Genomic DNA, 12711 nt, shown 5'->3' on the forward strand with positions numbered 1-12711 from the left:
TGTATGCTTCAAACAGCTACAGAACACATAGACCATTGCAGGACTTTTCTGGGATCTTATTAAAAGGACTTTAAGCCATAGGATTGGTATAATATGTCAAAATGTAACACTAATGTAGCCGAATTAGAGAAGGAAGGCTGAGTTACTGTTCTAGCAAAAAAAAATAAGAAACAGTTGCTAAATTTTAGATTCTCAGATTTTACTTTTTATGGGTTTGAATGAAACAAACTTTTTAAAATGTATTTATTTAAAATGTTATTCTAGAAACTTTCTACCTGACTCCTCTGTTCAAAATAAAAATATTGACATTTTAACCTTTTATTTTCTGAAACTTTAAATGGTCAAAATAACAATAATAAAAATGACGTTTTCAGACACCCCAATCATGCAAAGAAAAAAAGTTAATGTTGCTGTTTGAACAACAGAACTTGTTATTTAACTTAAGAAGAGTTAAATCTAAATTTCTTGGAATAACTCTGATTTTCAATCACAACTTTCAAGCAACCTGGCATGCTCTCACCAAACTGTTTGGGTTAGTGTGATCACCTAATCAGTACCTCATTAATTAGAAAGATATGTGCTTGTATTAGAATCCAACAGACACTGGAATGAAATAGCTATTATATGCGTAGATATGCTAATTAAAGAAAATTGCAATGGTGTATACAGTTTCTCCATAGCTGCATTAGAATACCTTTTGGGTTATTTTGCCTTGATAGTTGGTATCTGCAGCATGCTACAGTGATAACTGTAAACTAACACATGTCCTTCTGATAATCACTTTTTTTAACATGTCTGTGTGATCTGCTTTTCTTGTTGCAAAATCCTTGTTGAAGAACAAAAAAATGTACCATCAAGATTTATGGATTAATTCCTCTTCAGCTCCAAAATACCAGAGATCTATATTCAGAGTCACAAGGTCACAAGTTTTGTAATTTAAATGAAAGGGTCCAAAAGGTGACAAATGAACAAAGCCCAGTTTCATTAGGAAGTGATTTTTATGTACATCTTTGAAGATTTATTGCTAGACAATCCCTTGGTTCAAAAGTAAAAAAGAGTGAATGGAGATGATTAATCACGTTTAATGTTGGTGTCTTGGGTGACTTTCTTTCTATTTGTTATTGCTGAGGAAGTTCAAGTCCACATTGTTGGCCAGGGAAAATGTTGCTCCTTTGCAGGAATGAGCCGGGGTCCTTTGTGCCCTGATTTATTTTACGTTTGAGCGACTTGAGGCTAGCTATCTGGTGGGGCTCAGCTTAATGCTACGACACGCTGGAAGCCATTCCCTCACTATGGAAAATATATAAATAAACTGAAGGCAAAAAAAGGACGCAGAAAGGAAAAAAAGAAAAAGAGATTTAAAGGCCACATTTTAGAATGAATTACATACAAGAGTATGCAGCCTGCCATGATGTATTAAGAAGACCATGGAATCCACTTCTTCATCTCTATGGGGTGAATGTGACCATTATAGTTTGTGGTTAGCAAACTTGTGCCACCGGTGGTGAATGAGCGCAGGCGTGCAAACATACACACACACTGGCTCGGCACCGGTAGGCAGCGTCTGATCCTCCATGATTGCTGAGCCTTAAAATGACCTCTGAACCTGTGATTCACAGCTCTCTGTTGCAGCGCCTGTCACAGATTGGCACCGGGCAAAGAACAGGGGGGAATTAATACTATATTAAATGTCAAGAATTCAAGGATTAGTCAGATCGTAGTAGTGCGGGATTTATGAATGAATGGAGCATAACGCAGCTATGATAACCTGACACACCGGTGATGATAACAATAAAGATGATGATAATTATCATCAGCAATTAAAAGCCAAAATGGTCGAGTGACAGAGCTGAGCTAAATGAGCATCAAAGCTCCCTGGAGGACAGGAGACCCCCCCTCTTCTTTTCTCCATCCCACCACTTCCCCGCCCTTCCCTTCACTTGGATCACACCAGTACTCCTTCCAGCCTCCTGGAGGTACAAAACCCACTGGAGTGAGAGGAACTCTGTGGCTGGACAAAATGCTGCAAAATGACAGAGACAATAATGACAATGAATTTCATGTCTTCCAGTCATAGAGCCATAGATGCTTGGCTGGGCTGACTTGTCCAATTAAATTGTTACAGGTACGGCTAGTGATCAGCTTATTATCCCAGATTTGTCTATCATTTACCTAAAAAGAAGCCACATTTAATTCTGTGTAGATGCAAAACAGTAGGACATATTTCCTTACAATTTGTAACAATAACAATAACTAATCTGTTTGTAGCATATCTTCACATGATTTAGGTGCGTAAAGTGTGACAATCTGTTGTTTCCTACTAAATTAAATGTTTGCCAACAGTACGTTTTCTGCGGCTAAAAGATGTCTATCTGTTCGAACTATCTGACTGTGATGGCTTGAAAAATCCCGAGGAGATGAACCCAAGCAGTCAAAGCCCGATCCCCAGCGAAGAAGGTCAGGACGGAAAATGTCACTGCCATAATGTACCCAGCTGCATACGGGGAAAAGGGGTGGAAAAGACAGCTGGAGGAAAAATTAAATACATATTATGTTTATAGTGTTGTCCGCTATAAATATTATGGTGATTTATTTACTTTTAACATCATTACAGCCATATCTAATCAGATGTATAACATTCTGCTTCTTTTAAAGCAGAGAAAACATAAATAGCGCATATACAAAAATCCCCCCCTCTCCTACTAGCTTCTGCTAAATGAATAAGGTTGACAGATCACTGCTCAGATAGTGGCCATGTTCCCTCAGAAGTATGTTGCCTTTTTGCAGTGCATGGGAATCCACATGTCCTCTAATGCTAAATGAAGTCTGACAGATAGCCTAGAGAAACAAAGTTGGGAGTTTGAAGCTACAAGGGGGGAGACCTTGAGTGAATGGGACATGCTATGTACACTCTGGCTAACAATCAACATATGCTTTGTTTTTTCTGATGCCAACACGAGGCGCATGTAGCCTGGAGAAAAAAACGTATGCTGGGACCAGTTGGAACGTAATCCCTGGTGGCTGTTTGTGTTTTTTCTTCTTCTTGTTTTAAATAAAACAATTTCAAATTTGCTCATGCGCACACAGACTGCAATTAAACAGCTTTAACATTATATGAATATATTACATTTGAAGCCTGACTAATTGAGATCAAAACATTTTCCTATGTAAATTTGAAAAAATCCGATTCTAAATTAATCCTAAAAGTGAGTGTGTTGTGCTTTGACAACTCATTATGAGGACAAATACACTGCCTGTCAAATGTACTCTCCTAAACTTTAATGCACGTTTTGAGATTTTATATTATAGACTATTATCAAGTAACACAGAATTTGGATCTGAAAGGCAAATGATGCAAGATTTTCTGATTTTTGTCTTTGCAGCTCCTCCAGAGTTACTATTGGCCTCTTGGTTGCTTCTTTTATTTAGGGACATCAGTTTAAGAGAGGTTGAATAGAAAGGTAAACTCCACCTTTCAGATTTTTATTTGTAAAAAATGCTGAAAAGCATGTATCATTTTTCTTTCACTTCACAATTATACACTACTTTGTGTTGATCTATTAAATGCCTTTCAATTAAAATACATTATAGTTTGTGGTTGTAGCAAAACAAAAGTGAACAATTAATGGGGTATGAATAAGTGTGCAAGGCATTACATATATTGCTCTTCAGGTTGGAGTTTTCACCTAGTTTTCTTCACGTTTTGCAGACATAATTTATAGTTTCAATCAAACTCTCTAGCTGTGATAAATGTTGCAATTTTTCACATTGCACAAATTTATGCACATGTTTTTATTGTGTATGGAAATAAGTAAAGCACATTTTATACTGCTTAAAATTAGTCGATTTAAGGGTTAAGTATGATCTTAATCAATGGCACATCAGGTTGCCATTTATGAGCCTGAACGATTACCAACATCCCTACCATGCCAGGAAAAATGCAGCAAATGCAAGGCTGGGGATGCATGCTGTGGATCACTAGCTTCCACACCGTCCCACTCCTTTATTTCATATAAGAATGCCTTCTGTATTCCAGGACTATTAAGGTCTTCATTTCATGAAAGTCTTGGCTCTAATTTGAGGCATGTTAGTTAAAAATTGTGTTTTTTGTGAGCAAAGGAGTTCTGAGATGGTGACAAGGAGCATGATGAGGTAAGACGCTGCCATGGCCCCGAAATGAGAGCGAAATCAGAAAAATCTCCTCGTACCCCTCTCAGTAATGAACCACACCTGTACACTGCTTTAAATATCAGAGAGAAGCTTTAAATGTCAGGTGCAATTAAAGCTTATGATTCAAGTCTGCACCAATCAAATCAAGGCCTCCAAGTTCAGCGGGCTCACACAGCTAAAGGCGAACTGGCGCAGGAGATGCCACGGACCACTCTTGCTTTGCCATACAGCTCAATGAGCCTGCCAGCCCAAAGGTGACAGTAAAGTTTACTACCAATCAGTTGAACTTCCCCACCCTTTCAGTGGTTTTATCAAGGCAAAGACTTGGCTGCTTCTCCTGGTATATGAGGTGAAAAATTAACAGAGAGCAGGTGACATTAAAGGAAAGCTAAGTTTGTTTTACACAAAGAGACTAAATGTGGTTCAGTAAAGAATAGTATAGTTCAAAGAATAATTAAATAATTATAGTTTTATCGCTAAAATGAAACTATAAGAAAGCATAGAAAAAACATAAAAATATTTTCTCCCATACATTACAGTCTATAACCTCAGTTTATAATAAATATTAAATCCTGAATGATTAAAATATGGTAATGATCTGGCAAAAGAGTGATAGTGGGATTGTTTGTAAGGCACTTTCTAAGCACTGCTGTTTAGTTTAAATTTTTTTTGGTCATTTACTGAAATGCAATTGTATTTGGTTACTGTCCTGTTCAAATCTTTGGAGTTTTTGAATGTATATCAAATGCTGCGTTGCAGACGGCAATCAGAAGGAAATGACAGAGAGAATTTTTAACCATTGAAAGGAGGGGCAGCAGGTCTAAAATATAGCTGAAATTTTTTACTGTGTGATGATGTCCTTTTAATTATATTTTTGTGCAGAGTACAACTCAGGCAATTCTTTCCTCAGCAGTCGTTTGCCGCCTAGAGGCTGCTGCTAACTTAGTTAACTTATAACCCGATGTGTCTAGACTTCAGAAGGATCTCTTAGTCTATGTAGCAGGTTTATAGAGAATGGGAGTTTGACGTCACACTGCAGTGCATTCTCCATTGGGAGCTATGCTATCTCTGACTACTGTGTAGTTCTATGGCCAATCTAGGTGTTGACATCAGGTAATGTATAAGACTAATGTGTGCTAAGAACCCAGCATTAACCATCAGACACTGTCAGTTTGAGTACAGGAAAAACAGAACATTTCTCATTTCCACAATTATCTGGAGAGTTTATTTCCAGCATTAGCAGAAGCACACCTTGTTAGCTGCACAGTTACCCAGAAGCCCTGTGATAGACTGGCAACATGTCTGTCTCGCTCAACAGACTGCTGGAGTTAAGCACCAACCCAATGGATGGATGGATGGATGGTCCCAGTCATTATAGTTGTTCAATGTAACAGTAAGGAAAACTGTTGCTGTTTGCTGTGCTCTGGCCAACTTATATCCAATAGGTGTTGCAAAACTCCACTAAATTTTAAATTAGACAAAGTAATGTCAACCAAATAGGTTTTTAATCTTGATTTAAAGCAACTTAGGGTTTTGGCGCTTTTACAGTTTTCTGGCAGTTTATTCCAGATTAGTGGAGCAGAAGAACTAAAAGCTGCTTCTTCATGTTTGGTTCTGGTTCTGGGTATGCAGAGTAGATTTGAGCGAGAAGACCTGAGAGGTCTGGCTGCTTGATACACTGACAACAAGTCTGTAATGTATTTTGGTGCTAAGCCATTCAGTGATTTATAGACTAACAGAAGTATTTTAATCTCTATTCTCTGAGCTACAGGGAGCCAGTATCTGGACTTTAGAACCGGGGTGATCTGCTCCACTTTCTTAGTTCTAGTGAGGACGCGGGCAGCAGCGTTCTGGATCAACTGCAGCTGTCTGATCGACTTTTTAGGCAGACCTGTGAAGACACCGATGCAGTAAACATATTTATCAAATAAAAATATGCCTGACATAATTTGGCAAATTCAGACAAACATTAAAATCTGTCTTAAAAAAATCTTTGGCCTAAATTCTTAGCGATACGTATGCTTTTACATAGGGAAATACCAAGATAATTGTGATAAGATATTTTATTATATTACCTAATCCTAATTCAGTTACACAAAGACTACAATGCTGGCATTATCAGTCAATTTAATTGTAGTTTGTGAGGTTACTCTTTTTTTAAAATTGTAAACAAATGACAGTGGTGAGTAGATCTGCAACTAGTTTAAAGTTTAAAGTACTCAGACCCCAGAATATTGTTGCTTTAATTTGCCTTTTGAAGCACAGTCTACATTTTCCCGTTGAACTGCTGACTATGCAGCTGCGTTTCCAGCAATCACACTAATTGGTCTCCTCTGCTGCTCACCTTCAGCATCCTTGTATGTTCCTACAGATTGGAAAATAAGGCTCCTACAGAAAACACAAGGAGAGAATAATGAGATATTTGAAAGGCTTTGAAATGTAACAGAAAACTGTGACATTTTAGTTTGAACCCAGCTGACTCTTCTTAAATAACTCATATCAAAGGAGGACACATCAGCTTCATCTCACCTATTACGGAGGGATAATTTCATGAATTAAGCCACTTCTTCTAACAGTAGAGGTTGGTAAGTCGCAGAAATTCTTTAAAAACTACTTCAAAAAATATATCCAGGCAGTCAGTCATTCAAAGAAAACATGTCAGGGCTTTCCATGCATGAAAAATGAACAAGGGGGGGTAAATAAAGCAATATGACCAGAGGGACCAGGAATTCTGCGGATAAGTGTCAGCTGCGGAGAAAAAATGAAGCATTTACCTGTTTGTAATCCAATTTCCTGATGGCTTTCTGTAGATATCGGACTCCTCCGTGTATGAGCCTGGTGCTCGGGCTGCTGGTGCCTGATGAGAAATCGTTCTCCTGCACGGGGGCAGTTCTGAGATCTGACAGTGGCAGCCATGGAAACGCATCAACATTTGGATACTTATTGTCCCAAATCTTCAGAGTGGATCAAGGAGCCATGCGCATATGCACAACTTTCTACTGTAATATTCATGACGGGAACAATATTGTGGGGCCATACATATTCCATTGGTTCAAAACAACAATCACTTCCAACCAGTTTGACAGTGTGAAGCACAAAAACAAACTTGCTTGTTTTTGGACCATATTTAAAGAAACTAAACTTAGACAAAACAGCTAGAAATTATCTATTCATTGAGGATGATTTTATTAGATGTAATTGAGAGAAACCAAATTTTTTATTTTAATTTAATTTATAACACCATTAACAGTACATTTGTAGCTTACTTTGCTTAATGGAAGCATCTTGACAGTCCCACTTGGTCTGTAAACCCGACTTTTAAAAATGAAAGGAAGAATAACGGAGGATTAGATGAGAGAGTTTGAAAAAAGACTATTCTGCCATTGGACAAGAGGCATAAATAAACAAGAAAAATCCTTTCAAGATGCCTCTTACTAGCAGCACAGATAATTGATTTAATATGTAATCGTAACCACAGGAGGATGCCATTGAACAAAAGTGTTATCCTTTATTTCTATGGTGAGTAAACCAGAGGCATAGACATGTTCAAAGACAAAGCAGCTCTAGGCTGTACAGCAGACTTGTGAAGGGTTTTAAAAATGAAGCCCCAAAAAGATAGCGTGGAACCTCTCAGTAATGAAAAGGACGTTTTGAAACGTGAAAACAAAGATGTCCATTTAATTTTACAAAAAGCAGCTTGACAAGTTTGCCAAAAATTCTTTCTGGGTGTTGCTTTCACAAAGGATGACAGTGGCTATGTAGTAAAAAAAAAAGAAATGAAATATCAGATCTTCTTTATATGGATCACGTTGTCTCATTAAAAAGACAAAACATTAGTCTGAGAAGTAAATTAGCTTTTGTTAAAAAATCATGCTCCCTTTGATTGAGCAAAGGAGTATTTAAATAGACCAGTCATGTCTCAAATTCTTATTTGTTTTTCTTTGTTCTTTTCTTTATTTCACATTTTTATAATTGGTGACAGGTCATATTGCAGGGAGGAAAGTCAAGGTGGGCATCGGCAGTTTTTGCATGAACGGCGCCATGGACAAACCTGCACGCAATCACACACCAACCTCCAATGAATCCAATTCAGTAAAAAAAGATATATAAGAGATTGCTAAAACAAGCAATGCCAGAGGATGCTTTTCCTGAAAAACGCTTCAACTCGCTTGAAACATACATGTTGTCTATGCCACTGAAATTAAAACATCTCTGTAAATTCCATGAAGGCTGGATATAAACTTTGTGAGGATGACAAATATGAACACTATATAACATAAAAAGAAGAGATTTAAATGAGGTGAAAATATATATATGTATTGGTAGTACTGTATGGTTTGCATTGTAGAGTCTTATTGTTGATGGGAGGAGGGATCTTCTGAAGTATCAGGTATGAAATCATTTTTCAGCTATCTGGTTAGCCCCCCCCCCCCCCCCCCCCCCCCCACACACACACACACACACTCCCACACTCCCACACACACTCCCCACACTCCCACACACACACACACACACACACACACACACACACACACACACACACACACACACACACACACACACACACATAATAAATGAAAATATAGACCATTTTTTGTGGGTTATGTAAAACTACATTAGTTGAGGTTGTGCAAATACATTTGTTGTTCTGGGTTTTTCCTAACAATCTGTTTGTTTGCGACCATATGCAATGATGTTTGGTGGAAGAAAGACTGTACTAAGTGCTGCAGTTTCCTGTATGTCCGTGCTTTGCTCTGTATTGTGACAGTGAGTGGTCTGAATAGCAGCTGAAACATTACTCTTTCAATTGTTACAACATCCAAAGCAAAGTGTCGTTTATGAAACAGAAGATGTTTTTGTGCAAGCTTTATTTGCATGTGATTAAGAGGAACTGCATTTACACAGGTTACCAAATTATCAATGGGTCATATTAAAACAAAAACAAAAACCTAAAAGCTGTGTTATGTTATAATCCAGATCCTTCTGTAGATTAAGGGCAAGACAACGCTAAATGACCATGAAATGTATTCTAATTATTGTAACTTTACTTAAGATATATTGTTTCTTTCTTTACCTTTAGCACTAATTTGTTCTTTAAATTATCTTCCTAAATGTGCACTTTTTACTCTTGTCTTGCTGCTGTGACAATTCAAATGTCCCCTTTGGGGATAAAAAAGTCTTATCTTATCTTAATAATGTTGAAATTGTCTCCATCTATGATTTAATATACATTTACCTTTGTAGTGAGCGGAAAAGTGTATTGTTTGTATATCACATTTAAAATGCTACAATAGGTAGGGTCCATATGTATTATAATGACAGAATATGTGACACTGTGTGGGTTGTGAGTGCATTTTAATACAAGCTAATGAGCTATATCAGGCTTTTTCTACATGAACAATGGCCCTTTTCCCATAGCATATATGTTGAATTGTCACGTTACAAAAGAATGCACACAATAACAATGGCTGCATAGCATTTAAGGGGAAACCCTGGTGTTATACCAACTGCTTTGCAGTCAGTACCTTTGTGCAAAAAGGTAAAAGACTATGAGAGTTCATTAATTAAAGGTTTTACTTTGCAGTTAAGACCTCAGAACCCACTATTCTTGGTCTGGATTTGGATCGCTTCCTTCAATGTGGACCACTTTTACCCATTCGAACACCTTCACATGCGAAAGAAAACCAGTCATCCATTTTATTGTCACATAACTCCAGGGGACAGTACACACTAATAAATGTGTTTCATTATTATGCATATTTCTTTGTACTCATGACAGATTCAGGAAAAATAAGCCATGAATTTTCTGTGTCAAAACTGTCAAACACTATCAAGCAATAAAAACAATACATCACATGCTTGTTTATATTCCAGTCTCAATAACATGTCTAAATATTATCTGTCTCAATTAATCATGAAATCTGCATGTGGTGCTCAGGTGGACAGTACTAAAATGTGGTAACAAGTAAGTTTGACAAACTGTTAATCAAGAAAACGATGGAACTGAGGTCTCCGAGTGCAAAAAGACAAATGACATTTGTAAATTCACTGCAGTTGTGAGTTTTGCATACATTACAGAGACAGCACATGCTTCACCATTCGCCAAAAACTGATAAAATGCAAAGTACGTTTAATTAGTCCCCAAATTCCATATAATTTGATTCATTTATGGTTAGAGCTTGTTTAAAATGTGCGATCTTTTATATTATTATTTAATAAGACTTTGTTAACAACACAGCACACTAAGCATGGCTCCGGCTCTGGATATACTTTTACCTGTTTTGTGTTCTGTCAGTGTGGCGTAAGGGCATAAAAAACACACAAGGCTCCTCTTAGCTTTGACAGCTGTTCCAATTACAATGTCGAATGCCTTGCCTCTGTTTGTAATGCACAGCTCAGCTGGTGATCCACAAAAGAAAAAGAACATCAGCAAACACTGCAATGTAAGTAATGCCTTGGTGAAGCAAACAGCACACATAAGGTCTGGTGCAACTGCTCGACTGCGTGCAGAATTAATGGATTGCCCCTTTTCTTAGTAAGCCAAAAGTTTGCACGCTTTTTTGAAGGAGACACGCAGGGATGCAAAATAACTCAAAGGACAGTGGCTAAGAACAAATCCAGGACACTCGTTGCTTACTGTTTAGGACAGCCCTAATACAAAGTATGGATAAATATTTGTTTCACAGTTATTACTATTTCATTTGTTACAGCAATGCCTTGCAAAAGTATACTTTCCTTTGGATGTTTTTCACATTGAGTCAGGTTCCAACCACAAACTTCAAAATAGTTTTTATTAGGAAGTATGCAGTACAAAGTAGTAGGAAAATGAAAAGTTTTTAAATGCTTTTTACAAATAAAGATCTCAGAAGTGTGCTATGCATTTGTGTGTAGAACCACATTTTGCAGCAATTACATCTGTAAGTTTCCTCATTCTTCTCTGCAAAATACTCAGCCAGACTGGACATGGAGCATCTGTGAATAGCAATTTTCAAGTCTTCCCACAGATTCTAAGTTGGTTAAAGGTCTGAACTCATACTGGGCCATTCTTAGACATGAATATCCTTTGATCTAAACATCTGCACTGTTACTCTGGATATAGCTTTAGGGTCAATGTTGGAAGATATATCTCCACCCCAGTCTCAAGTCTTTTGCAGCATTGTCCTGCATTTAGCTCCATCCATCTTCTCATTAACTCGAACCAACTTCCTGTGAATCCCAGCAGCATAATGCTGCTTCCACCAAGTTTCCCCAGGATAAATGTTTTCAGAGAGATGATAAAAAAATAAAACAATTCAAGCTGTGTAAATACTGTTGCAAGGTACTGCAGGTATAACTTGCAGTAACAGTAGAAGGAAGCTAACATTAAAAGTAACTCTGGTGGTTTAAAAACATAAATATTTCACTTTTCCAGAGGTATACAAGTCCTATATAAAATGATGTATTTTATGTTCACTGAGCTGTTGATATACTTTCAATTTAAACAATAAATGCAAGACTTTTTCTTCAGATTAGTATGTATAAATTTATATATCTATACACTGATGGAAGACGTATTTAAATTGTTTTACATAGGATACTCTTAATACAGCTACTGAAAATGTCTTTGCAAGTCGCTTTGAGGTAAAACTTCAACTTAGATTTCATTTTTTTTTCACCTTTTTCCCTTATGCACCATAACTGTACTGTTAATGCATTAATATGTTACTTTGTAGTGTTGACATGTGGACCTACTTTGGACTATTTTTTATATTCAGAGCAGCATATACAGGTCCTTCTCAAAATATTAGCATATTGTGATAAAGTTCATTATTTTCCATAATGTCATGATGAAAATTTAACATTCATATATTTTAGATTCATTGCACACTAACTGAAATATTTCAGGTCTTTTATTGTCTTAATACGGATGATTTTGGCATACAGCTCATGAAAATCCAAAATTCCTATCTCACAAAATTAGCATATCATTAAAAGGGTCTCTAAACGAGCTATGAACCTAATCATCTGAATCAACGAGTTAACTCTAAACACCTGCAAAAGATTCCTGAGGCCTTTAAAACTCCCAGCCTGGTTCATCACTCAAAACCCCAATCATGGGTAAGACTGCCGACCTGACTGCTGTCCAGAAGGCCACTATTGACACCCTCAAGCAAGAGGGTAAGACACAGAAAGACATTTCTGAACGAATAGGCTGTTCCCAGAGTGCTGTATCAAGGCACCTCAGTGGGAAGTCTGTGGGAAGGAAAAAGTGTGGCAGAAAACGCTGCACAACGAGAAGAGGTGACCGGACCCTGAGGAAGATTGTGGAGAAGGGCCGATTCCAGACCTCGGGGGACCTGCGGAAGCAGTGGACTGAGTCTGAAGTAGAAACATCCAGAGCCACCGTGCACAGGCGTGTGCAGGAAATGGGCTACAAGTGCCGCATTCCCCAGGTCAAGCCACTTTTGAACCAGAAACAGCGGCAGAAGCGCCCGACCTGGGCTACAGAGAAGCAGCACTGGACTGTTGCTCAGTGGTCCAAAGTACTTTTTTCGGATGAAA

Source organism: Girardinichthys multiradiatus, chromosome 7, assembly GCF_021462225.1.
Source record: "Girardinichthys multiradiatus isolate DD_20200921_A chromosome 7, DD_fGirMul_XY1, whole genome shotgun sequence".
Taxonomy (NCBI): domain Eukaryota; kingdom Metazoa; phylum Chordata; class Actinopteri; order Cyprinodontiformes; family Goodeidae; genus Girardinichthys; species Girardinichthys multiradiatus.